The 26,440-nt window shown below is 43.7% G+C and overlaps 1 protein-coding gene and 1 long non-coding RNA gene across 4 annotated transcripts in view; one reads left to right on the top strand and one right to left on the bottom strand.

The window, feature by feature from the left end:
* Positions 1–26,440, top strand: part of CDYL2 (chromodomain Y like 2) — a 211,732-nt gene that overhangs the window by 87,382 nt on the left and 97,910 nt on the right. The gene's annotated exons all lie outside the window — the stretch shown is intronic.
* The window catches only part of LOC129050848 (uncharacterized), a 28,711-nt gene continuing 11,881 nt past the window's right edge, over positions 9,611–26,440 (bottom strand). The window contains exons 4-6 of one of the 2 annotated variants that reach the window (XR_010137797.1): positions 19,738–19,814; positions 18,361–19,312; positions 9,611–9,882 (exon numbers count right to left, since the gene is read on the bottom strand). This is a non-coding gene — a long non-coding RNA (uncharacterized LOC129050848). The remainder of the gene's footprint in view (positions 9,883–18,360; positions 19,313–19,737; positions 19,815–26,440) is intronic. The other variant, XR_008514704.1, reaches the window with a different exon arrangement.

The raw sequence follows: 26,440 nt of genomic DNA, 5'->3' as shown, positions 1-26,440 counted from the left end.
GTTTGCTGACTTCATCCTAAGGAACATGGGGGACTATCCTGTGGAATCAGTATCTCACTGGGTTAAGATCAGTGTGTTGGGGCATGGGGTCTGTCTCACCTGGGCTGTGGTGGCTCTTGGGTGAGGCTGACACTTGGAGAGTTTGCATTTGGGGAGCCTGGAGTTTAGAAGCCAGAATTAGGGTTCTTACTTAGAAACATCCCAGCTTGCACCTCAGATTCAGCCACAGACAGAAGGCAAACCATAAATTGAATGTTCATCTCAGCTCCTCAGTGCTGCAAGGCCGAAGTTGGACTTGATGCCAAGGTAGAGTTTACTTAATACAACCCTTCTGGGCATAGCTCCCTGTGTAGGAGCCACACATAGGTGAATGCAGCCTTTGTGCCAGGAGGAAAAGCTCCTGAGAGGAGATGCCTTGAGATGGCTTGTTGGGGCTGCTTTTCCTCTCTCCAGGAATTCCTGGGCCTAGACCACACACCTAAGTGCACTTGGAAGCAAATGGCTAGCCCAGGGAGGTGCCTGTGGTGGGTACATAGTGCACAGGGACTGTAGAAAGCGCCCTGCCGAGTGTGGCAGTTCAGAGGCTTCACCCTGCAGCAGAAAAGGGTCATGGCCCCACGGCCCCTCTGTGTCTTCTCCTTCTGCTCTGCTTGTGGAAATCCTCCTTAACCTCTAAGGGCCAAGTCCTGAGATTTCTCCTCTATGGGGACTGAATCCTCCAGTCAAGAATAATTTTCCCTCTTGTGAACTCAACCCTTTGTATTTTGGAAGCTTAGGGCACCAAGTATGCTTATGAGTAGGGCCCTAGTCTGTCTCCTGGCATGGATTATAACATCTAAGAGTGCGTGGACTGTGGTTCATCCATCCTTGAATTCTAGCTCCTAGCCCTGTACAGTATCTTGGAGAGTCAGTGTGGTGTTTTGAAAAGGGCCTGGTCTTTGGATATCTGTCAGTTTCTTCCTCTGTAACCTTGGGCAACGTTGACTTTTTGGATCCTCAGTTTTCTAATCTGTAAAATGGGCCTAAGAAAACTAGGCTTAGGTATGTTCTAACAATTACAGATACAATATACATGCAGCTTTTGTGCCCGTTCCGTTGTTGATGACTTTGCCGTTGTTGGCTCGATAAGGTATCTCATCCAGAGGAGCTGGGAAGTGTTTGGGAGATCAGGGAGAGTTCCTGGGTAAATTCTCAGGACTCAGCACTGTGTTTGCTTTCATTGACTCTACGACACCATAGATTATAAGATGCTCTGTTATTTTATGTACCTCTGAATAATAGAATCACCTAGTGAGCTTTCATATGTCTTGGTGCCCAGCCCTGCTCCAGACCAATAACATCAGTAATTTGGGGGGTGGACATTGGTTTTTTCATTCACTTATTTATTCGTTTTGTTCATTTTCTTCTTTATTTTTTTTAATCAGTATTTAAAAACCTCTTTAGGTGATTCTATTTTGCAGCCAAGATTAAGAATCATTGTACTTTTAAAAGAAACATCTCTATTATATGATGACTCAGTGCTTCCTTATCACTGGGAATTTTTATTTTAATTTGTTTATAGAGCCCTTTTAGACATTCTGTCAGCTCCTGAGGGGTCCATAACCACTTCTTCCTCAAAGAAGGGTCTCTCCTGAGAATTCTGTAACAGCTAACAGACACCACAACTGGGTAGTGGCCAGAACCTCTTCCTCGCTGTGCCTGGAATACAGTTCCTGAATTTGCAGCCCAGCAGGTTCAGTGAGTTTGGGGAGAGGTGGACAGGGCAAAGGAACTGTGGGGACTGCATGGCACCAGGAGAAGGATGGGGATGCTCACCGGGGAGGGGACAGAGCAGCTGCGTCTTCCATCTTCCCTGTGGTCGCTGCTCAGCTTCTATCAGTCCTGGAGAAGCTGAAGGGTGGCCAAGCTGGGCCATTGTTAGGCATGCTTAATTTCAATCCTGATTACAGAGATGATAAAATGGGAAACTGTGCATATTTTAGAATCAGTGGAATATGGTGGATCACGTGCTAGATGTAAACCTGCTTAGAAGAACGTGGTCACCAGCAGCTTGGCTTTGCAAAGGATGACTGGGCTCCTGCAGACAAGGCAGAATCCAGAGCTCAAGAAGCAGTTTGGAGGGTCATGATCGCCACTCTCCCAAATAGTCACTGATGGAAGGACTCCCCCATCTGATACCATTTTGCTGCCCAAACCTGCTCATGCCTTGGAAAAGAAGCTTGTGAATCAGGGATGATTTTGAATCCAGGCCCCAGCATGTGTTTGCTACATGACATCAGGCAAACCCTTTAATTTTTATGAGCCTCAGTTTTCTTAGCTATCAAATGGGAATGAGTCACCACTCAGAGGACTGTTGTGAGGATTAAATAAATTACTGCAAGTAAAATATCTAACGTGCAGACAGCAAACAACTAGCAAATGACAGCGATTGGTTTCTTAGCATTCTTATTCTGTCACTGGTTGTTCTTAGTAGCATTGGGATTTTTGTACTTCTTGTTTTGGTCAAGAACTGGGGGCCCTGAGAAGGAAGCCCTTAACTGCCGGGGAGGAGCTGACATTTTCCTGGGGTCTTGGTGGAAATGTGTTTACTGCACTTAGGATCTCTCCATGATGAGCTCATTATTTTCTCTCTGTAGCCACTTCCTTATAATGAAATGATGTGGGTTCTCTTTGGTTATTTTAGTCTATTCCCTTATTTAAGATAAGTTACCCCCACTTGTGACTCTAAAGAAAGCCTTTCAGCAACCACACATGCTCAATTTCTGAAGCGGACGGCTCTCAGGGTTTATTTTTAAACCAGAAACAACATTACAAGTGGTAGCAGGATTCCCAGGCCAGCCCACTGAAATCTTCACTCACTAATGCTGCTGAATGAAAGTAATAATGAGTGGCATTATCAGCTGCTGCCTATACTCATTTATACATTGGTCCAAGAGGAAAATGCACCCTGAATCCCAGGAGGAAATGCCAGGGACATGTTTTCCCAGCAGCAACATCTTGTTTCAGAAGCCACATTGAAGGGATTAATGGGGGTGGATACTCCTGAACAAAATACCCTCAACTTTTAAAGAGTTGTCAGCAGAGGACAGTGTCCTTGCTCTGTAGAAGAGCATACCCTCCCTTTTAGAGTATTTCCTGTTGGAGTCAAATGACACTGATGACAAGGTTTGTCAGAGGCATTTGTGAGAATAGGTTGTTTTTGCTCTACCTGGTCATTGGATACTACATGCTGACTGTTCACAGTCATGGCAGGGATTGACATCAAATCTGCATGGCAAAACCCAGTGCCGAGTTTTGGTCTCTTTGCTTCCTTGATGTTCTGGCATTTAGAGTGCCGATGACTATAGGTGCTTTCCAGGATTCAGCATGGAATCCAGGCATGTCCACAGAGAGGGGAGTCATGAGGGGAACTGAAAGAAGGGCCCTCTGAGCAAGTGTTCCCCTCCTGGATCTGTGTGGATATTGTATAGTTTCAGGGCCCGAGAGATGGCTCAAATTCTTATGTTCCAACTTTCATTCTCTACTTGCCCGTTTCTGCCTAAATATTATTTGCTCGACCACTAAAGGCTGGTGGCTTTACAGTGTCAAGGCATGGGAGAGGGGATACTATTGGGAAATGACCCAGCCACAGGGAATATCAATGATAGATTTAAATCCCTTCCCAGATGATCAGGGTTTGGGTACAGAGGAGGGCCTTTGGCCTCTCTATGCCAGGGGAGGGCCAGGGTTGGACAGCAGGTAACCAAGGCAGGTCCCAACAATGTCTTTGGTACCCCCTTGGGCTGATTCTGCTGTCATCATCCCTGCGTGGACAGACACGGGCTGTGAACAAGGCACTTCCTGTCTTCATGACTGCATAGTGTGAAGCTTGGTGGCGACAGCCTCCTTGTTTCCTGTCACTGTGTCTGGGTTCACAGGAGAGAGGACAAGACATAGGGGTTCAGAATTGGGGTCCTGGGTGGCCTTGTTTTCTTCTGGGCAACCCAAGGTACAGATACTTGTTTTTCTCAATTCTAAGTTGTTGGCTAGGCCCCATGTCATAGAAGCAGGAACTGCCTGCAGAGCTGAAAATTATCTAGTGATTCTCAAAATTTAGTGCACACAAATGACAAGGGGTCTTGTTAAAATGAAGCCCTATTCCTCCTTGGTGATGCAGAAAATTAAAATGATAAAGATCACGATGATCCTGGCTTGTGTCAAGCCCCTACCCTGTGCTGAGTGCAATCACTTAATACAGCAACTTGTGGGCCATTCGTGTTCCTAGTCCCGTTTACAAATGGGGAAACGGAGGCACTGAGCAGTTAGAAGGCTTGCTCAAGGCCCACATAGATTCCTGCTCCTAGCCTCTGTTGGGGCCTGGGAATCTTCAGTTTTACAGGTACTTCTGGGGATCCTCAGGCTCCAGTTTGAGAAACATTGCCTTTGCATTCACGGGGGTCAGGGACTGTGTCTGTCTTGCTCAGCACTCTATCTCTAGGGCTTTGCATTGGCCAGGCACGTAATAGGTGTTCAATACTTGCTGAAGGAATGAATGAGTAATGTTCGCTTCCAAGGAGTCCCTGGGGAATCTCAGGAGCTGCTGCCCAGTTCTCTGGGAGCATTAAGTCGTCAAGCCCAGAATTCATGCCCTAGTTCTGACAACTTTGGACTTAACTGCCAAGAACAATTCTGTCTGGTTTCCTGGTTCTGCTCTCTGGATCCCTACGTTGCTCCCTGGCTCTAAGTCCTTACCTGCTTAGTGGCCTCCCTGTGTCTCTAGACCCCAGGCCCTCCCCTGCTCTTGTCAGTACCTCTTTTAGGGACTGGGATTCTGTCTCCAACAAAGGTGTGGCTGCTGGGCAGGATTTCTGGATGCTGCCCTCTGGCCCATTGTTCTGGGTTCTCCATCTCACTATCCACGTGTCTGTTGGGACACCACCTACCATCTGCTGCTGTATCCTTGAGTGTCAGGTTACACTTGCCAGACTGGACTTCCAGCTCCTTCAGCTGCGTTCTTTTCCAATAGTGGCCAATTCTAGCTCCTGAGCCTGGCTGCCATCCAGCCTGCCTTGTCATGGAGCAGTAAGTCAGCTCTGTTTTAATATAGCCAGGTGACGCAGATCTTAGGCATCAGAGTGGGCAGGCTTGGGTTCAACTTTTGGCTGTTAGGGTGAGCACTTTAATTCTCACAGCCTCAGTTTCCACACCTGTAAATTAGGTATGATAGTCCTAACCTCCCCTTCAGTGGGTTGATGTGAGGATTAAATGGGATCGTGCACATAAGGTAATAGTTCAGTTTTAACTGTTATGTGAGTTTGCCATCCATCTTTAAACAAGTCATGAATTTTATTTTAAGATGATTTTCACAATGAAGATTTTACATTAATATTTTATTTTAAATTAGTCCTTCAATTTTGTGTGAAGACAAAACAAAATTCACTTCTCACTCCCTGTGCAGCCTGGTATAGCAGAAAGAGCACGGGCTTGGGAGACAGTCTTGGGTTTTGTTCTTGGCTTGGTCTTGTGGCCTTTGGACTCTGATTTAACCCTTCTGAACCTCAGTTGCTACATCTGTAAAGTGGAGATAATAGCCCCTCCTGGGTTTGTCAGGATGATTGGTAACTGTTTGAGAAAGCACCCAGCGTGAGACAGACAGCAGATGTACATTGAATGTGCCTCACAGCATCCTTGACCTTGCAAGTGGAGAAACTTATTAGAAACAGACATGCCTGCTCAGTGTGCCCTGCTTTTGCTTCCACAAACCATGTGGGATAACTTTTCTAGGAACTTTGTCACATTTTGCATGCCAGGGAATTTCTAGCATATGATGGGGAGTCCTCGTGGCTTCAGTATTTGCTTCGCACACATGCAATTAGTTAATCATTTATTTTAATTATTTATTTCCTGTCTGCCTTTTACATATCCTGGCCAACTTCCCAAGGACAGAGGCCTTGTCTGTCCACTTCACTGCTCCATGCCCCTAGCAGATCTCATGAATACTTGTTGCCTCCCAGATCGTGGAGGAGACTGGAGAAGGTGTCTGGTTCAGTCTCCAGTTTGTCACAGGGGTTTTCTCTTCATGGTTCCTAAAGAGGTAAAGCAGTCTTCACCCTAGTGGAATCTTGGGAAGAGGACTGGGGGCTGTCATTTGCCCCAGCTCAGGTTACCTCTATCTCCATCTGCCTTCCCTGGTGGCAGTGGCTGTGTTCAGTATGTTGTCTTTGAAGTTTCTTACTTTATTGCCACCAGGATATCCAGCCCCCTGTAGCCGTGTTTCTATCTTTTTGTAAGAATAGTAATGATGTAGGAAAGAGAACTGGTGATATTCAAGATCATCGTAGAGGACATACAAGACAGTCTAGGACTCTGGGTAGCTCCTGAAGGTGAAGCTGCTGGGCCTAAATTTGAATAGTAAGAATGGCTAGTCACCACACTGTGTGTCAGCAGGGCTGTCTCCATCTGTCCATCTGTCCATCCATCCATCCATCCATCCATCCATCCATCCATCCATCCATCCATCCATCCAGTCCATCCATCCATTCATTCATCCATGCATCCATTTGTCAGCCCAATCATTCATCCATCCATTTATCAATTTAATCATCCATCAATCCATCCATCCATCCATCCATCAATTGAATCATCCATTCATCTCATCATCTATCCACTCATCCATCCACCCATCCATCCATCATCTATCCGTTCATCTGTCTATCCATCTGTCCATTCAATCATCCATCCATCCAATCATTCATCCATCCATACATACATTACATACATCATCTATCCGTTCATCCGTCTATTCATCCATTCATTCAATCAGCCCTCCATTATCATCCATCCAATCATTCTCTTCATCCAGTCATCCATCTATTCATCCATCCATCATCTATCCATCCATTCATTCAATCACCCATCCATTATCATCCATCCAATCATCTGGTCATCCAGTCATCCATCTATCATCCATCCATCGATCCATCCATTATCCATCCATCAATATATCCATCCATTCATTCATTTACCCCTCTGTTATCCATCCAATCATCTATTCATCCAGTCATCCATCTATCATCCATCCATCCATCCACCCGTCTAGCCATTCATCATCTATCTGTTGATCCATCTATCTGTCCATTCAGTCGTCCATCCATTATCATCCATTTAGTCATCTATTCATCCAGTCATCCATTTATCATCCATCCATCCCTCCATCCACCCACCCATTGTTCATCCAGCTATCCATCCATTCATCCATCCATCCATCCATCCATCCATCGACCTACCCACCCACCCATCTAACCATCCACCCACCCACTCATTCATCTACCTAGTCATCCAGTATGTCAGGAGCTGTGGTAAGTCTTGGAAAATAGTGTGAGCAAAACCAGACATGTGTCCTGCTCTTGTGATACACATTAATCAAGTAGTCCCACTAAAGGATGTATAATTATGATGTAAGTACTTCAAAGGAAATAGCATTTAATGAGGAATCTTAGTGTGGGGAGCCACAGAGGAGGCTTCTCTTTGATGAAGTGATATTTGAGCTGAGGTAAGAATAAGGAGTGAACAGTCACTGAATTCCTTTTATGTACCAGCCTTGTTACAATTATTTTTACCTGATTTGCATGGGTTAACTTTTCATCCTTATAATGATCCCATGAAGGAGGAATGATTATCATCCCCATGAGGAACTGAGGCATAAAGAGATTTAGACCTCTGCCCAAGGGCGTAACCACAGGTCAGCGACAGAGCTGGGTTTTGGGCTTAGGGAGTCTGGCTTAGAATCTACTTCTTCTTCCATCTAGGGATGGGTAGGAGTTAGAGGAAGAGGGATGGGGAATGAAAGGACTTTCCAGGGCACAAGGGCCAGGCACTGAGGTGAGGTTTGGGGGCATGGATGATTCCATAGAGTGGCTGCAGGGCAGAGAGTGAGGAGGAGATGGAAGGTGAAGGGGCAGGAAATGCAGGTAGATGCCAAACTGTGCAGGGCTTATAGACCATTTTAAGGGTTTTACATGTTCTCATTTGAGCAGTGGAGGGTTTTAAACAGGGAGAGGGAGTTGGGGACACAATCAGATTTTCATTATGAAAAAAAATTCCTCTGGAGGCAATGTGAGAGTGGAGGAAAGGGAGGCCGGAGGGGTGCAGGGATTTTCCTTTGGAGGCTGCTATGAGAGCTGGTGTCCCACAGCAGGGCAGTGCCACTGGAGAACCGTGAGTGTCTGTAAATGTCTTGGAAAGAGATTCAGGAGGTAAAATTGCAAGTCTTGGAAGTGGAGGTAAGGATGAGGGCCCTCTGGTTGTCAGAATGGCTCCTCCCCTTGGATAACTGGATTAGTTGGGGTATTGATGGTGGTTATGGTCTTCCAGAGCCCTCAATCATTGTCGACTATGGTGGGATCATGACTCCGGGTCCCACAAGGATTCCTGAATCCTCAGGCCAGGGCCAAGGACACAGGACTGTAGCATGTGCTGTGGAGCCCACGTCAGGGCCTGAGCCAGACACAACATTTCTTCCTCTTTGCTGATCTGACCCACATGGCCATTGTTAAATCCATGGCTTGGGTCGCAGTTCTGCTTGTGTACAGTACTGCAGTTACACTTACTTTGATCTCATCTCAGGTTGCTCCTCCAGATGAGTAAGAGTGTCCGCTCATTTGCATGAGCTTAAGTACCCTGTCAGTGTCTGTTGATGTTTCTGTCTGGGGATTCTGTCCCTGATCTTGAGTGACTCCACAGCTCTGGTCATGGTCTGAGGCTTTGACTACATCCTACTTGGGGGGACAGATGGAAACACCATATTGATCCTGCTCGGAGAAATCTGCCTGGCCACTAAAGTAGCTTTGTAAATGCTCACCTTTCATTTGATCTCCAAAAATGGAGCTTTTGGTGAAATGCGTTGGTAGCTTATTTTTGGGTAATTTATCCTGTCACTGAGCAACCTCGGGAGCCTTGGAGCTAGTTGGATTGAGTGTAGAATGCAGAGATATTTCTTGTCAGGGTTCCAGGATGGCACTGATGTAAGGTATGCTGGGATTTTATGGGGTAGGAGCAGAGAAAGCTAGGGTCGGGGATAGGGGTCATTGGCTTTATTGAGGTAACCAGAACTTGTGGCAAATTTAGGGAAGTCTTATGTATTGCAGGAGACACAACAACAGATGCATAAATGGTGGGTAACCAGCCAGGTGGGCAGCAGCCTCTTGATTTATTTTTAAAATTTTTTATTTTTCCCTTTTATTTTTAGTTGGCATATAGTAATTGTACATATTTGTGGGATATAGAGTGATATTTCTATATATGTATACAATGTATAGCAATCAAATCAAGGTAATTAACATGTCCTTACCTCAAACATTTATCATTTCTTTGTGTTGGGAATATTCAAAATCTTCTCTTGTAGCTTTTTTGTTGTTGTTGATTTATTGGTGTTAGGTAGTAAGACCCTAAAAAGTATCTGATGGTACAGGAGGAAAGGGTCCTCCACCCTGCAGTTTAGGGGATACCAGGATGGAAGCTTTGTGTCAAGGGTCAAGCTAAGGGGTCTGAGTTGTGAGACTGGGACAGTGCTTAAGTTCCAGTATTCCAATTAATATTTGAATATATAAATATTCCAAACCACCTATAAATTAGTGGTGTTAAAAAATTTTTAATGCTCACAGGTTCTGAGGGTCAGGAATTTAGACAGGGAACGTGGGAATGGCTTGTTTCTCCTCCACAGTGTTCGGCACCTCTGCTGGGAAGACCTGAAGGCTGGCAGCTGACTCGTCTGGAAGCACATTCACTTTGACATCTGCTGTTTGATCCTGGCTCTTGGCTGGGGCCTGAGCTATGTTGTCGGCTGGCACACCTGCATGTAGTCTCTCCATGAGGGCTTGCTTGGGCTTCCTCACAGCATGGCTCCTGAGTTCCAAGAATGGGCATCCCAGGAGAGCAGAGTGGAAATGAATGTCACTTTTATGATATAGCCACAGAAGTCACATAGGGTCACTTCCCTATGGCCGCGACAGTCTCAAAGGTACACCAGGTTCAAGGGGAGGGGGCATAGACCCTACCAGTTGATGGGAAGCGGAGCAAGGTTACATTATTAGAAGACAGGAGATCTTAATGTGTTCATCTGTGCAAAATACCCACACCCAGCCATAGGATGGTAGAGAAGATTGTGTCGAGGCCCGTCATCCGCCACCGAGGAATCTTTGATTAGAGCTCATCAAAGGTTCAGAGGGACCTTTGGTGCTCTGGGCTAAGCTTTAATATCCCAATGGAACATCCTGAACAGTAACCTATGGCTGTGGTGACAGTGCATCTGAAAGGCCATTTGATTTAACTAAAAAATGCTACCCGTCTTCTGGAGGTGTGTCTACAAATGGCACATGACAATCTGATTGAGTCTCTTGAATGATTGCAGACTTCTCCCCCAATGCACTGTTCTCAGAGCCTGTCATAGCTTGTTTTGTAACTTCATCCAGCTACACATTTATCCGTGCATTTATCTTTCCAGCCACCTAGCACTTATTAAATGCCTGCAGTGTAGCAGACATTGCACAGGGCATTATGAGCAGAAGGAGAGGTAGAAAAAGCCATAGACTGCAGCAGATCATGGGCCATACCCTCAAGGAATGCAGTCTCTGAAGGGATATTCTTGTATAAGTAAGCAGGGCTGCTGAGGACCTTGGAACACCTCTTGTCTACAGCTGAAAACAATGAGCGAAGCCACAACCTGGACCTGTAGTGCATTTGACTTTGGACATCTGTGTGGCTCTCCTCCTTCCTCTTGTCCCTTCTGTTGGGTACTAGCAGGAAGTCCACATTTGCTGTCAAGGAATCTGATACCCCTTTGGGCTGGGCTTTACTAAGCTTGCAACACCCAGGGGATATAAAATTCGGAGCCAGTCATGCATCTTACATAGATCAGATGAAAGGAAGCGGATATGTTATGTCTGATGGCATTGGGACACAGTCCTTTTTGTTGACTGCATTGTCTTTAAGCCATGCATTTCCCATTCATCCCAGAGCTGTACGCTGTAGCTCAGGGCTGTGTTACCCATAGGCACCTTTTGGGGGCCATTGTGGTTTGGTTTTCCTTTCCAAGCACCTCACAGAGACCTATGGAGGACTCCTTCCTTCTGCCTCCAGCCACCCACTTCTCCCACAGGGTGGAAGGAGACGCCCCTGCCCCATTCTGGGGCTGGGGTTGGGCTCATTTTTGCCTCATTCATGTCTGAGAGGGTTCAGTTTCTTGCTGTGGTGGTGAGGAAACAGGGAGATGTGAGGTCCAGCCGACATGGAGAGCAGCCAGGGACCAGCAATGTCGTGACACTGACGAATAGACCAGGAGAGACTTGTAAGGGTACACAAAGGACAGCAGGCAGGGATAATTTGCACTGGGGGGTCTCATGCATGTTCTTCGGGTGATCAAGTGGCTATATTTCAGGGACTCTTTGGACATTATTTTAAAACATACACAAATTTAATTGCATTCAGTTAAATCACAGTGAGCAGTGGTTTGGATATATATATGCATATATGTATATATATACACACACACACATATATACACACATATATACATACACACACACACACATATATATATATATATATTTTTTAATGTGAAGGAACAAATTTTAGAACTTGCTGTCCCTCGTACCTCCCAGCCTCATCCCCCCATACTTATGGCTTGGATGGTGGGAGTGGGTTAGGTGAGGTGTCCTTCTCCCCTGTCGGTTGGATAATGGATAATTCAGGGTCCTGTTGACGTCTCTATTCCGCAGTGCCATACTGAATGTGGTCAGCCAGGGCATTATGCTCTTGCTGGGTACATCAGACAAGGGCCCAGGATTGGGAGTACAGGTAGCAGGAGTGTCCCTTGAAACACTATGCTTCAGATTTACTGAGTATTTATTAAGCGCCTCTTAGGGCCAGGTGTGTTGCCTTTTCAGACATTTAATCCTTAGAACAACCATTGGAGACAGACTGTTATCCCTACATTTCTGAAGATGAAGGCTCAGAGAGGTAGAGGATTTTGCTGTGGGTCACACAGCATGTAGCTCAAATTAAAAACCAGGGCTGTCAGGATCCAAACCTTGAGCTGTCTCCCACTTTGCATCCTGCGTGTTCAGAGGAGGAGAAAGCTTTTGCGTACGGGAAATGTCAACTCTTTTATTAACTTCAAGTGTTAATAAAAACAGCACTCTCTGTTAAGCACTCAAAGCAGTCCCACCTTTGCCCCCTCCCAGTTGTGCACGCAGCCCTCCACAAGCTGTCAACGTCTGGTTCCCTGCCTGGGAGATTGGGCTGACTTAGAGCTTCTGAAACAAATGGTTCAAGATACGTACTTCATATTGTTCACAGAATCTGTTGGGCGGTTGATTTTGTTAACATGAAAATGCCCCACTTCTTGTTGGCCATCTGCTTTGTCCAGAAAGTTGTCTTCCTGGTAACAGCGCTGCTTGAAACAAATCCTCCTACCTGGTTTTCACCCAATAACACAGCCTGCGTGCAAGCACTGTCCAGTTTGCCAGTCGCGTAGCACAACCTTTACTTTCCATTGGTGTGTTTTGCCCTGCATGTTTGTGAGTTGCAAAGGGACTATTGTTTCCATATTTACAGCAAGCAGCAGGGCTGCAAATTAGTTTTAGTGACAAACTGAAGATTACCAGCTGTAGTTCAGGATTCAGATTTGTACTGTTACAAAAATATGTATTCATGAAACTAAAATTTCAAATTACTTCCTTCACATCTCGAAATAAATACTGTGCTGGGTATATGATATGCAGTGAAGAACTATTTCTGATTTTTAACAAAACTGAAAATTAGCATATTCAAAACACTTCTTGGTGACTTAGCTTTTAAAAAAATTTAAACACAGTTCTGTGTGTGTGTGTGTGTGTGTGTGTAAGCAGTATTATAACATTAAGGAATTTTTTCAAGATGTACAATAGATCACCTTCAATCCTATCCTGACAATACAACTAAAATCATTATTGTCCTCTGTGTCCTTGTTTTCATACAGTTAACCTGTTTACACACATTTTTATTTTCTATTCACTGAACAATATACTATAGTTATTTACTACTTGGTTACATAGCCTTTTCAGTTAAAATGTTTGCTGGCTTTGCACACATGCACACAAACACACGCACATCCACGTCAGTGTCACAATCAACACTTTAGTGCACATCATCTTTCTGTTTTCTTATTATGTCCTTAGAGTAAATTCTCTCGAATTACTTGGTTCAAAGATGTGGACATAACTTGGTAAATATTGTTATGTGACTGCTGGAAGGGTTGTACCAATTTGTAGTACTGTGTATTTCCTCAAAATTAAATAAGCCATGGAAGAACATTTAGCAGTAAGTTCTGCTGTAATATGACTTGAGCATTCTTAAAAATCAGCCTGCCAGGCCAGGCATGGTGGCTCATGCCTGTAATCCCAGTGCTTTGAGAGGCCGAGGCGGGAGGATCACGAGGTCAGGAGTTCGAGACAAGCCTGGTCAACATGGCGAAACCCCCGTCTGTACTAAAAATACAAAAATTAGCCAGGCGTGGTGGCACATGCCTGTAATCCCAGCTACTCAGGAGGCTGAGGCAGGAGAATCACTTGAAACAGGAAGGCAGAGGTTGCAGTGAGCTGAGATAGCACCACTGCACTCCAGGCTGGGCGAAAGAGTGAAACTCCGTGTTAAAAAAAAAAATCAGCCTGCTGTCCATAACCATGTAATTAAAAAATAGGGCTTACGGAAAAAGTAGGATTGGGGTACGAAATCAAAAACGTTGTCAGTGGCTCAGTGAAAAAAGGGATGGTAGTACAGTTTTGCACTTGCAAGAAGGTTAAGAAATCCATAATTCCTACAATAAATGTGGCACTTTACCTTAAAAAAGACTGAAAGTTGACCTGTGGAAGTAGGTGTGAGAAGGGCTAGTAATTATTGTGGGGTTGTGAAATAGGTTTTTCTGAAAGTTGTGCACAAGTGTGGTCTAGAACACTCTCTCTTGGTGAACTGGGGGAGCTCGTGGGTGTTTGAGGAAGAGTGTGTGTGTGTGTGTGTGTGTGTGTGTGTGTCTTGTTTATTCCTGCATGGCTCAGTTTAGTTAGGTGCAGCTTTAGCTTTCTGCATTCATCTAGTGCTTCTTGTGGATGAAATTGTGCACAAGCAAATGCAAAATTTGCGTTATGCTCAAATTATTCCCTAATATATAAATTGTGTTGGAACAAATTTGTGTTTTCTTTTTTTTTGAAATGGAGTCTTGCTGTGTTGCCTAGGCTGGAGTGCAATGGCACAATCTCGGCTCACTGCAACCTCCACTTCCCGGGTTCAAGTGATTCTCTTTCCTCAGTCTCCTGAGTAGCTGGGGCTACAGGTGCACGCCACCACACCCAGCTAATTTTTGTATTTGTAGTGGAGATGGGGTTTCGCCATGTTGGCCAGGGTGGTCTTGATTTGTTGACTTCGTGATCTGCCCGCCTTGGCCTCCCAAAGTGCTGGGATTATAGGCGTGAGCTGCCAGGCGTGGCCAAATTTGTATTTTCAAAACAGGAGAAGGCAGTCCTGCCTGTGCTTTTCTATTTGTATTTCTTCTTGTCTGACTGGCGCCTTATGCTTCTGTTCAATTGGCAAACAGGAGCTCTGATGCCAGAAGAACATTTTTATTTTCGGAATGTAGATAGGTAATTGCCTCATGTTGCTTTATAATAAGCAATTTTTTATATCTTTAAATATTTTCTATGAGGATCGAGCAACTTTGTAATAAAGATTTCATCATTACCAGATTCCTGTCGCTCTATCTCTATGCTTTGGAACTGAGAACAACTTGAACTACACAATAAGCTTCTAGTACTTTCTACATATAAGTACAAAAAAAAACCCAAAAAAAAAAAACAACAAAACCCTGTGTCTTTTATTTATTTGTTCATTTTTAAAAGGAAATTTGACTACCAGCTGATATTTATTGATTGCCTCTTGGGTACAGTGATGCCCTTTGCAGTCAGGTGGGACAGGTTGAGTTTTCTCCTTGACAGAAATCCTTTCTGAGCCTCATCCTCAAAATGGGATGGGGTTGGCTTCTTAATAGGGAGGGCTGTGGCTGTACCAAGATGTGTTAGTTCATTCTCATACTGCTAGTAAAGCATACCCGAGACAGGGTAATTTATAAAAGAAAGAGGTTTAATGGCCTCACAGTTCTACATGGCTGGGGAGGCCTCACAATCATGGCAGAAGGCAAGGAGGAGCAAAGTCACGTCTTACATGGGGGTAGGCAAGAGAGCTTGTGCAGGGGAACTGCCCTTTATAAAACCATCAGATCTCCTGAGACTTATTCACTGTCACAAGAAGAGTATGGGAAAAACCCACCCCCATGATTCAGTTATCTCCACCTGGCCCTGACCTTGCCACGTGGGGATTATTACAATTCAAGGTGAGATTTGGGTGGGGACACAGCCAAACCATATGAGAAGATAATGGATTTGACGTCTCCACTTCCTGTTGAGTAAATGTGAGTTTCCTCCTATCCTTCCATCCCAGTCCTGGATTTTTCCTTAGACCTACCATCCTCTACAACCTCCTGTGGGGCATGAAGGGGTAAAGGGCATCATCTTTGCCCCACCCCTAAGGAGTGTGATCCTCTGAGCCCTTCTTGTAGAAAAAGCATCCTGCCTTTCTTTCTGGATAAACTTAAGGTGATCTACCCTTAGTAACCCAACACGCTACTGGAGAGAAAAAACTTGTGGTTTAAGAGGCATCAACCGTCTCTTACTGGAATTTTCCCAGTGTACAGTGATGAAACACTTGTGCCCTTGTCTTACAGGCCACTTGAAGCACCAACCCTTGACCTGAGCCAGGGTTCAGATAAACTGTATTCCCCTCACTTATGAGGCTGCCTCTGTGGATGCTGGACTTGGCCACACTTTTACAAACAGACACAGATTCTGTTAAAAACTAGGAAGGGATTATGACTTAAGCATTAGATCTGAACTCTCAGAAAGACACCACCAAAGCATCTGGAGTTTGGTGATGCCAAGCCAAAGAAGCTGCGTGTTCTGACCCATTTGATGCTCTGTAAATGTTCAGGGGCATTTACAGTCACTGAACCAGAAGGAGCCCTCTGGAAGGATCTTGAACAAGGATGGCCTTGTTCAAGGTTTTTCACATTTATTCTTTCTTCTTTTCTTTTTTTTGAGACAACATCTCGCTCTGTCGCCTAGGCTGGAGTGCAGTGGTACGATCATAGCTTACTGCAGCTTTGATTTCCCAGGTTCAAGTGAGCCTCCTGCATTAGCCTCCCAAGTATAGGACAGACACACGCCAGCCCCAGGATGAGTTATATTAATTTTTTTTGTAGCGATGGGGATCTCGCTGTGTTGACCAGGCTGGTCTTGAACTCCTGGCCTCAAGCAGTCCTGTCATCTTGGCCTCCCGAAGTGCTGAGATTACCAGTGTAAGCCACTGTGCCCAGCTCTCACTTATTTTTATTGTCTAAAAATTTTCTTTTTTTAGCATGAAATGTAATACCAGGTAGAACCATAATGGCTATACTGAATCCTAGGGGGCAGGCTCTGGGTGCAGGGAGTTGGATGTGGGGTGTTCACTGCACCCCCATGCTCTGAGGCGACATCCTCTGATGCCTTCATCAATCTGTAGGGCTTCCCAGAACATGGGTGGAAAATGTCTGCTTGCATTCAAGACTTTTATTTTATGGGCAGGCAGACAAGTCTGTAGGTGTGATTGACCTGAGTCACTTGGCTGTGTAACTGAAGAGCCAGGTCTTCTAATATCTACCCCTGTTCTCATGAATGAGACCGGCCTATCTTGTGCCTTCCCGTGATGAAGATTTTCCATTGTGTACTCTTGCCTTGTAGACTGGGAGGCAGCAGCCCCAAACCTGCCTCTACTTCCTTTGTTTCTTCCTCTTTGTCTTCCATGTTCCAGGTGGTCCCTGGACTCAACCTCATTCTTCTTGGCATTTCCTATACACTTGTGGAGCATTTCTGGCACCCTTGCTAATCACTTTTGTGCAGGAGGAGGGGATGGTTTCCCCTGGGGCTACCCCTAGTGGCTTGGTGGTAACTCAGTGATAATTGTTTACCAGAAGCCAGCCTCAGTCGTGAATTCCTTCCAAACATCAACTTATTTGATCCCTGCAACGTGCAGCAATGTGATCGTGATTCCCAGTCTTCAGATGGGAGAAGTGGGGCTCAGAGAGGCAAAAATAGTTTGATCATGGTTTTATAGGGTGGAGGCCTAGATTCAAGCTCAGGTTTATCTTGTTTCCGAGCTTGATCCCTTCACTGCCAGCATTGAGCGGATGGGTCCAGCATTGCCCTCCTGGTTTTGAGCTCACATTCTTGTGTGAGGGTGGAGGGCAACTCATTTTTCACAAACCTATTGAAGTTCTCGAGAGGTTACTGGCCTGCAGCCAAGGGGCAGCTAATGGGTGTAATTGATTTATGCTTCTTAAAATGTTTTGCAGAATTTTTAGTAGCTTTTGATGTTGGCATGTAGTCACTTGGCTGGGGATTAGGTGTCATTTTGAGGGAAAGATGTGGAGTAGAGAAGAGTGAACACTTTTCCATTAGTCTTCCACACTGGATGCTAAGTTCCATGAGAACATGGACCATGTCTGTGATGTTCAGATTACACCCCTCTGCTGCCTTGGAGTGTCCAGCATATGGTAGATGCTCAATATATGCTTTTCCCCCCTAGTAAATAAATGGGATAACTTGAAGAAAGATTTTTTGATGTTTATGGATAAAAAGAAGAGATAAACTGTGGAATGGAGGAATTATAATATGGGGGTTGGCGAACTATGGCCACAGGCCAAATCTGGCCCACCATTTGTTTTTATAAATAAAGTTTTATTGGAACACAGCCACATTTGTTTATGTATTGTCTGTGGCTGTGTTTGCATGACAAGGGCAGAGTTGAGTAGTTGCAACAGAGACCGTGGGGCCTTCAGAGCCTAAAATATTTACCATCTGGGCCTTCACAAAAACGTTTGCTGACCATTGGATTATAATAATGCCAGTTCTACTGAAAGAAATGTGGAAAATATTCATAATAGCACAAAGGCCTGCAACAGATCTTTGTTGGAATAGGAAGAACAGATTCTGCCAGGGGACCTGCCTGCATTCCCTCAGTGTGCCTTCTACAGCTGGGCTAAAGTTTCTAGAACATTCCTAAAAGCAGATGGGCTCCCTAGAAGGAAGCAGTGGGTTCCTGTAGAGGCCTTGGCAGGTGGAGGAGTTCTTGGGATCAGTAAGTTTGCATCTGGATGACATTAGGACTCTAGCATCTGCCCATAGTTCTTCAAAAGTGGCCTTTGGCCAGAGCGAAGACAGGTGCCCGCTTTCCCAGCCACCTGACCCTGAGGGACGGTCTTACCTGTGGAAGACTGCAAAGTAGAACCAGGCTGAAAGGAGGTGTTAGCAGCCATCCTGCTAGAGGAAACTGATGCCAGCTCTGATCCCGGATGTTTGGTGCTCCCTTCTGCCCTGGTGGGCTTTCGGATCCGGACCCTGCGTCTCAGAGGGATGGCTGAGCAATAAAGCATTTCCTGAAGTCAGCGTAGACGAAGCACTGGTGAGCTGTTGGGATGAGTCAAACAGAGCATCTACCCACGAGGAACTCACCTAGTGAGGTCTAGCTCCTAGCTGGACAATAAGCATGTCAAGCCTGGACCAGGGAGCCCCTACCTTGGCCAACTTCTCTGCCTGCCATACCCCTGGGTGGCTTATTTTGCACTTAGGATCAGGATGAGATCAGGGTTCTTAACTTGCCATAGAGACCCAGCAGAGTCTGTTTTCTTACTCTCATCTCTCAACGTGCCCCAGTCCCTCTTGGCTTCAGCCACGTGGCCTTTCTCTGTTCCTCACGCTGACCACTGACCACACTCCTCCTTGGTTCAGAGCATTTGCACATTCTCTTCCCTCTAACTGGAACTGCCTTCTCCCTGAGCTCCTCCCGCATGCCCTCTTCCAATCAGTGGCAGCTCTTCCTTCCATTCTGAATGTCACTTCCTCCAAGGAGCCTTCCCTGACTGCCAAGACCAGGTTGGCTATCTTGTACGCACCGGTGGTGAACGTCATTCCTTTTGTCTAGAGCACTTATCTCAGTTTGCCATTAATGTTGGTTGGTGACATTATGTATTGGAAGCTGGCTGTCCCCCTGGACTGTGTGCTTCACGAGCATGAGGGCCACATTTGTTTTTATTGACCATTGCACCTCTGGTGTCTCCTGCAGTGCCTGGCGTGTGATGAGCACTTGATAAGCATTTGTTGAATGAATGATCAAGTTCCATCTTTGGTATTGGTTCTGAGAGGATAGCTGTGGCTGCCTGGAGTGTTATATTTAAAAGAAGAAGAAGAATATCAATTTGCCAAGTGCTTCTGTGTAAATTCTGTGCTATGCATTTTGGGTTGATCTGGGCTGATTAGGAGTGGGTGCTGTGGTTGATTAGCAGTGTCTGGCTTGGATGAGGGTGAGAAAGGAAAGAAGGGAGTTGGTTAATGAGGTTTCAGAAAGCACCATCTAATGTACCTCACTGACCTCCTAGGACAGACAGACATTTTGCTCTACTCAGGTACTGGAGTTTTTACGGGTCACCTTCACCTCCCAATCTTCCAGCAACACGCACACTTCCGCTATCCTGTAACTCAATTGTTGCCCTGTGTGTACTTTGGAATTCAGTATGCAGTGTGGTGATGGGCGTACCCACCCTGCGCAGCTGGGCAAGAGAAGGGAGGGGGCTGCTCTGCTTACCTGGGTGCAAAGTTTGATGCTAACATGGCTCCGCAGGTGAGGCTTGTCATCCAAGAGAAAGCAAGGCCAGGTGCGATCTGGAATCAGAGGTCAAGAGGGCAGGACCCTGCAGTAGGGGTCCTGGTAACTGGCGGGACTCAGGGGAGCCTGTACCCAGGAATAGCCGTGGAGAAGACCCTGATCACCAGGTGCGGTTCTGGGAGGGGCTGGGTCACTTGTCCCTCTCCTTGAGCCAGAGTATGATGCATGGTAACCAGATTGGTTGCTAGAGCACCCCACAGGGAGGCCCTGTGGCCTGAGCCAGCACAGGGTGATGGGGATACCTGCTGTAAGGGCAGAGTGGCTGGGTGGTCATTGACTCATGGGCACCAGGTTTGGTCTAGTGCACATTAGAGAAAGTCCAGGGAGCAATGACGAGGTTGGTAGCTCTAGTCCAATCCTGAATCTGGGGATAAGCCTGAGGCTTTCCGTGTTCATTCATTCATCCAGCATTGACTGTACCTCTACCATGTGACAAGCCGTGGGGTTCACAGTCGAAAAAAAGAGCCTCTACAATCAAGGAGGCCACATTCTAGTTGGGGAGGTAAATCAGCCTTTAAAATATAATGCTATTCACATATATTTATCTGTTCATAAAAGGAAACTTTGTAAATACAAAAGAGTATAAAGAAGATAATGAACACCAATCCTGCTCCCTGGAGATAACATTCTTGTTAACATCGCCACCTCTCTTTTTGCCCAGGTGTGTGTGTATATGCATATTCTACATGGTTGAGATAATTCTGTTAATGGGGTTTCCTATTTTTGTTAACATTTCCTTCTTATCTTTTTTCCTAGGTTCGTGTGTGTATATATATTCCACATGATTGAGCTAATACTCTAATAAACTTTTATGTCAAGGTATATCAGTTATGGACTTAGTGGCTTAAAGCAATAACAACTGATTATTTCTTAGGCTTCTGTGGGTGAGCTCTGTTGATTTCATCTGGGCTCACTCATGCAGCTGGGATGGAAAGTCCAAGATGGCCTCACCCACATTTCTGGCGTGCAGTGCTGGCTGTTGGCTGCGGCATTTTGTGTCTACTCATCCTCTGGCAGGCCAGGCTAGCTTCCTAATATTGTGGCCTTACCTGTCCACAGGGTCTTACTCTGTCACCCAGGCTGGAATGCAGTGGTGCGATCATAGCCCACTGCAGCCTTGCCTTCCTGGGCTCAAGCGATCTTCCAGCCTCAGCCTCCTGAGTAGCTGGGAATACAGGCATGAGCCACCACACCCAGCTAATTTTTAAATTTTTTGTAGAGATGGGGTGTCACTATGTTGCCCAGGATGGTCTGAAACTCCTGGCCTCAAACAGTCCTCCTGCTTTGGTCTCCCAGAGTGCTGAATTATAGACGTGAGCCCCCGTGTCCAGACCTATCTGCTTTTCCTAATGCTATTCCTGAGATCTTTATGTATTTCTTGATTATTTTTACTATTTTACTTCATGCCACTTAATTTTTTTCTATTTTATACACTTTTTTCTTTATTTCTTCTAAAAAATGGGATACATGTGCAGAACGTGCTTTTCTGAGCAAAATATTATTTTGAACATGGGATGTCTTTCAATGAAAAATGAGATGGCTGTCTACCTCTGTCTTGTTTTCTTCTAAGTTTTTATAGTTGTGTGTGTGTGTGTGTGTGTGTTTGTGCGCGCGTGCGCGTTTTAGGCCTTCTGACTCTTGGAACCTCTTGGAATTAATTTTCAGAAAACCCCCAAACTCTGATTCCTCTACTGTGAAGTGGGGGTTTGTTTCTCACTCCACATTCCTGTATAATTGCCCCAATCCCACTTATGCAATAATTCTGCTATTTGGCACTGATATTTGATGCTACTTTGTTTCTGATTTTATCTCCTAATACACGAAGGGATGTTTTCAGGCTTGCTTTCTTGCTCAGTTGATTTATTTTTCCTGTCCTAATGCTACACTCACAAGGATAGTGGCTTTATATTCTATTTTAGTATGTTATTGTGGAAGTGCCTTCTCATTATTCTTCTTTTTCAAAAATCTCTTGGCTATTTTTGTTTAATTCTCCCAGAGGTACTTGAGAACCATTTTGTAAAGTTCTGAAAATGAACTCATTGGGACTTTGATTGTAAACTGCATTACATTTATCGATCAGTTTGTTGCAAACCAACTTTTGATATATGAAGACTTTGCATCCAGAAACATGGTGCATACAGCTCCATTTATTTCAGCGCTTTAAAACATCTCAGTAGAATTTTGTTGTTTATCTTCTTGTAGTTTTCCAGTATTTCTCGTGAAAGTTAACATTTGCGATTCAGTGTTTTTTTGGTTTTTTGGAATGTGCTCATTTTTCCCCATGATATGTTCCGGTTGGTCATTTTTAAATATAGAAATTGAATTAATTTAAAAAATATTTTTATTGATTTAAAAATGGTATAGATACTATGTAAATAATGTTCATTGAAAAAAAGCTTTACAGAAGAATTTGGATAGAAATGAAAGACCTTCTTTGTGGCCTCTTCCCCTGCATCCACTCCCTGCCTTAGAGAAAACCATTGTTAATAATTAGGCAATAGCCATAGAAGACTAACAGTGAATTATTCCAGACCTTTATATATTTGCATATGCATATTTTGACATAAATGGGATCATATGTACATTAAGACATATAGCTCTGTCTTGGTCTATGTAACTGTTCTACTTTGATAGAGTCCCTGTTTATTGCTTTTTTCCCTTTAGAACTGGTTATATGCGGATGGGTACTCAAAAGTCAAATGGCTGGTTCAAGGGTTTGTGCAGATTTTTTCCCAGTGGCTTAAGACTGCAGGGGTTTATTTCTCACTCATGCTACCTGTCCAACAGTGTTTGGTGGGATGTTCTGCCCACCTAGTCCCTCAGAGACCCAGGCTGCTGCTGAAGGCTTAACTGTTTCTTAGCTGCACCGCGTTGCAACTCATGGCCTGCTCTGTTGCTGTGGAAGGGAAGAGAACAAATAGGAAATTAAACCTTTCTGTTCAGAGGTGATACATTTCTTCTGTTTCCTGCCTACTGGCGAGAGAAAGCTAGCATGATGTGACCCTATGTACTATGTGTGGGAGGAGGAGGAGAGAAGGTTGTACATTTTAATTTGCATAGATATCTGTTAAATTACCTTCCCTAAAGGGTATATCCATTTACATATGCTAAGAACATATGTAGCTATTCGTATGCCCACATCCTTGCCAACATAGGATATTAGCAACCTTTTAAAATTTTGCTGATCTTTCTCACTGTTTTAATTTTCATTTCCCTGATTAGTGATGAGCTTGACCCTCTTTCTAATATGTTGATAGCCATTTTTATTTATTTGAATTTGTATTTCTTATTCTGCTTCTTTGCCCATTTTTACTTCTTTTTCTTAATCGACTTTGAAGTTCCTTACATATTCTGGATGTTACTCTTTTGTTGCAAATGTGAATATTTTCTCAGTCCATTGTCATTTAATTTTATTTTTGATGTCTTATGAAATGAAAAATTTTAATTTTAATTTAGTGAAATTTAGCACTCTTCATGGCCATTAGATTTTTGTTTCAGTGACCTTCTTCACTGTAAGTCTTAAAACGCATTTTTTGTATTTGATATGTTCTTAGATTTTTGTTTAACTTTCTAATTTATCTGGAATTTTGCAGAGGCACTGTAACTTCTCCAACTTTGCTCTTTTAAAAAATTGTTTTGGCTGGGCGCGGTGGCTCACGCCTGTAATCCCAGCACTTTGGGAGGCCGAGGCGGGCGGATCACGAGGTCAGGAGATCAAGACCATCCTGGCTAACATGGTGAAACCCCGTCTCTACTAAAAATACAAAAAAATTAGCCAGGCGTGGTTGCAGGCGCCTGTAGTCCCAGTTACTCGGGAGGTTGAGGCAGGAATGGTGTGAACCCAGGAGGTGGAGCTTGCAGTGAGCGGAGATCGCACCACTGCACTCCAGCCTGGGCAACAGAGCGAGACTCCGTATCAAAAAAAAAAAAAAATTGTTTTGGTTATTCTAGTTCTTTTGCTTTTCCACATACCTTTCAACCTTTTAAGAAAAGTTTTTGACACATAATAATTATACATATTTATGGGGTATAGTATATTTCAATACATATAGATAATGTGTAATGATCAAATCAGGGTAATTAGCATATCCATCCCTTCAAACATTTGTCATTTCTTTGTGTTGAGAATAGTAAAAATCCTCTTTTCCAGTTATTTGAAAATACACAATAAAATTTTGTTAACTATATTCACCTTACAGTGCTGTAGAACATTAGAACTTAATCCTTCTGTTTAGCTGTGATTTTGTATTTGTTAACTAACCTCTCCCTATCCTCTGTTCGTGCTATTCTTCACAGCCTCTAGTAACTACTATTCTACTCTCTACCTCTATGAGATCAACTTTTTTAGTTTCCACATATGAGTGAGTACCAGTGATATTTGTATTTCTGTGCTTGCCTTATTTCACTTAACACAATGTCCAGCAGGCTCGTGCATGTTGCCACAAATTATAGAATCTCATACTTTTTTATGGCTAAATAGTATTGCATTGTATATAAATATGTATATCATATTTTCTTTATCCATTCATCTGTTGATGGACACTTAGGTTGGTTCCATATCTTGACTATTATGAATAGTGCTGCAGTAAACATGAGAGTACAGGTGTATCTTAGACATACCGATTTTCCTTCCTTTGGATATATACCCAGTAGTGGGTTATTGAATCATATGATATTAAATTTTTAGTTTATTTGAGGAACCTCCTTACTATTTTCCATGTCTTTACTAATTTACATTCCCACCAACAGTTTATAAAGTTCTCTTTTCTCCACATCCTTGCCAGCATTTGTTAGTTTTTGTTTTTTTGATAATGGCCATTCTCCCTGGGGTGAGATGTTATCTCATTGTGGTTTTGATTTGCATTTTCCTGATGATTAGTGATGCTGAGCATTTTTTCATGTTGTATTAGTTCATTCTCACACTGCTATAAAGAAGTACCTGAGACTGCATAACTTGAAAAGAGTTTTAATTGGTTGATGGTTCTGCAGGCTCTACAGGAAGCAAAGTGGCTTCTGCTTGGAAGGAGGCCTCAGGAAACTTACAATCATGGCAGAAGGTGAAGGGGAAGAAGACACATCTTATATGGCAGGAGCAGAAGTAAGAGAGAGGAGGAGAGATGCTACACACTTTGAAACAACCAGATCTTGTGAGAACTTACTATACAGTACCAAGGGAGGATGGCAGTTTATTCATGAGAACTGTGCCCCCATGATCCAATCACGTCCCACCAGGCCCCACCTCTAACACTGGGGATTATAATTCAACATGAGATTTGGGCAGGGACACCGATCCAAACCGTATCACATATGCTTATTGGCCATTTGTATATTGTCTTTTGAGAAATGTCTTTTCAGGTCATTGGCCCATTTTTTAATTCAGCTATTTGGTTTTTTGCTCTTGTGTTGAGTTCCTTGTATATTCTGGATATTAATCGCTTGTCAAATGCATAATTTGCAAATATTTTGTCCTATTCTTCAGGTTATTTGTTCATTCTGTTGATTGTTTCCTTTGCAGTATGTACAGAAGCTTTTTAGTTTGACATAATCCTGTCTATTTTTGCTTTTGTTGCCTGTGCTTTCGAGGTCTTAGCCATGAAATCTTGTGTCATTTTTTATGCCAGTACTATACTGTTTTGGTTACTATAGATTTTTAGTATACTTTGAAGTCAGGTAGTGTGATGCCTCCAGCTTTGTTTCTTTTGCTCAGGATAACTTTGACTATTTGGGATCTTTTGTGTTTCCATATGAATTTTAGGATTTTTTTTTTATTTCTATGCAGAATGTCATTGGTATTTTGATAGGGATTGCATTGACTTTGTAGATCATTTTGGCTAGTATGGCCATTTTAACAATATTCTTCCAATCCATGAATGTGGGATGTATTTCCATTTTTTTAATCTCATCTGTAATTTTTTCCACCAATGTTTTATTGTTTTCATTGTAGAGATCTTTCATCTCCTTGGTTAAATTTATTCCTAGGTATTTTATTTTTTTGTAGCTACTGTAAATGGGATTTCTTTTTCAGCTAGTTTGTTATGATTGTATAGAAATGTGACTTTTTTGTTGATTTTGTAGCCTGCAGCTTTACTGAATCATCAGTTCTAAGAGGTTTTTGGTGGAGTCTTTAGATTTATATATATATAAGATCATGTTGTGTGCAAACAAGGATAATTTGACTTCCTTGTTTCCAGTTTGGATGCCCCTTATTTCTTTATCTTGTGAAATTTCCCTGGCTAGGACTTCCAATACTATGTTGAGTAAGAGTGGTGAAAGTGTGCCTCCTTGTCGTGTTCCAGTTCTTAGAGGAAAAGCTTCCAACTTTTCCTGATTCAGTGTGATGTTGCCTGCGGGTTTGTCAGATATGGCCTTTATAATGTTGAGGAACGTTCCTTGTATACCTGATTTGTTGAGAGTTTTTATCATGACGAGATGTTGAATTTTATTAAATGCTTTCTCTGTATCCGTTGGGATGATTTTATGGTATTTGTCTTTCATTCTTAATGTGATGTATTACATTTGTTTTCTAATGTATGTTGAGCCGTATGTGAATCACTGGGATAAATCCCACTTGATTATGGTGTGCTATCTTTTTGATGTGTTTTTGAATTAGTTTGCTTGTATT

Source organism: Pongo abelii, chromosome 18, assembly GCF_028885655.2.
Source record: "Pongo abelii isolate AG06213 chromosome 18, NHGRI_mPonAbe1-v2.0_pri, whole genome shotgun sequence".
NCBI classification, from domain to species: Eukaryota; Metazoa; Chordata; class Mammalia; order Primates; family Hominidae; genus Pongo; species Pongo abelii.
This window is presented reverse-complemented; position numbering and strand designations above follow the sequence as displayed.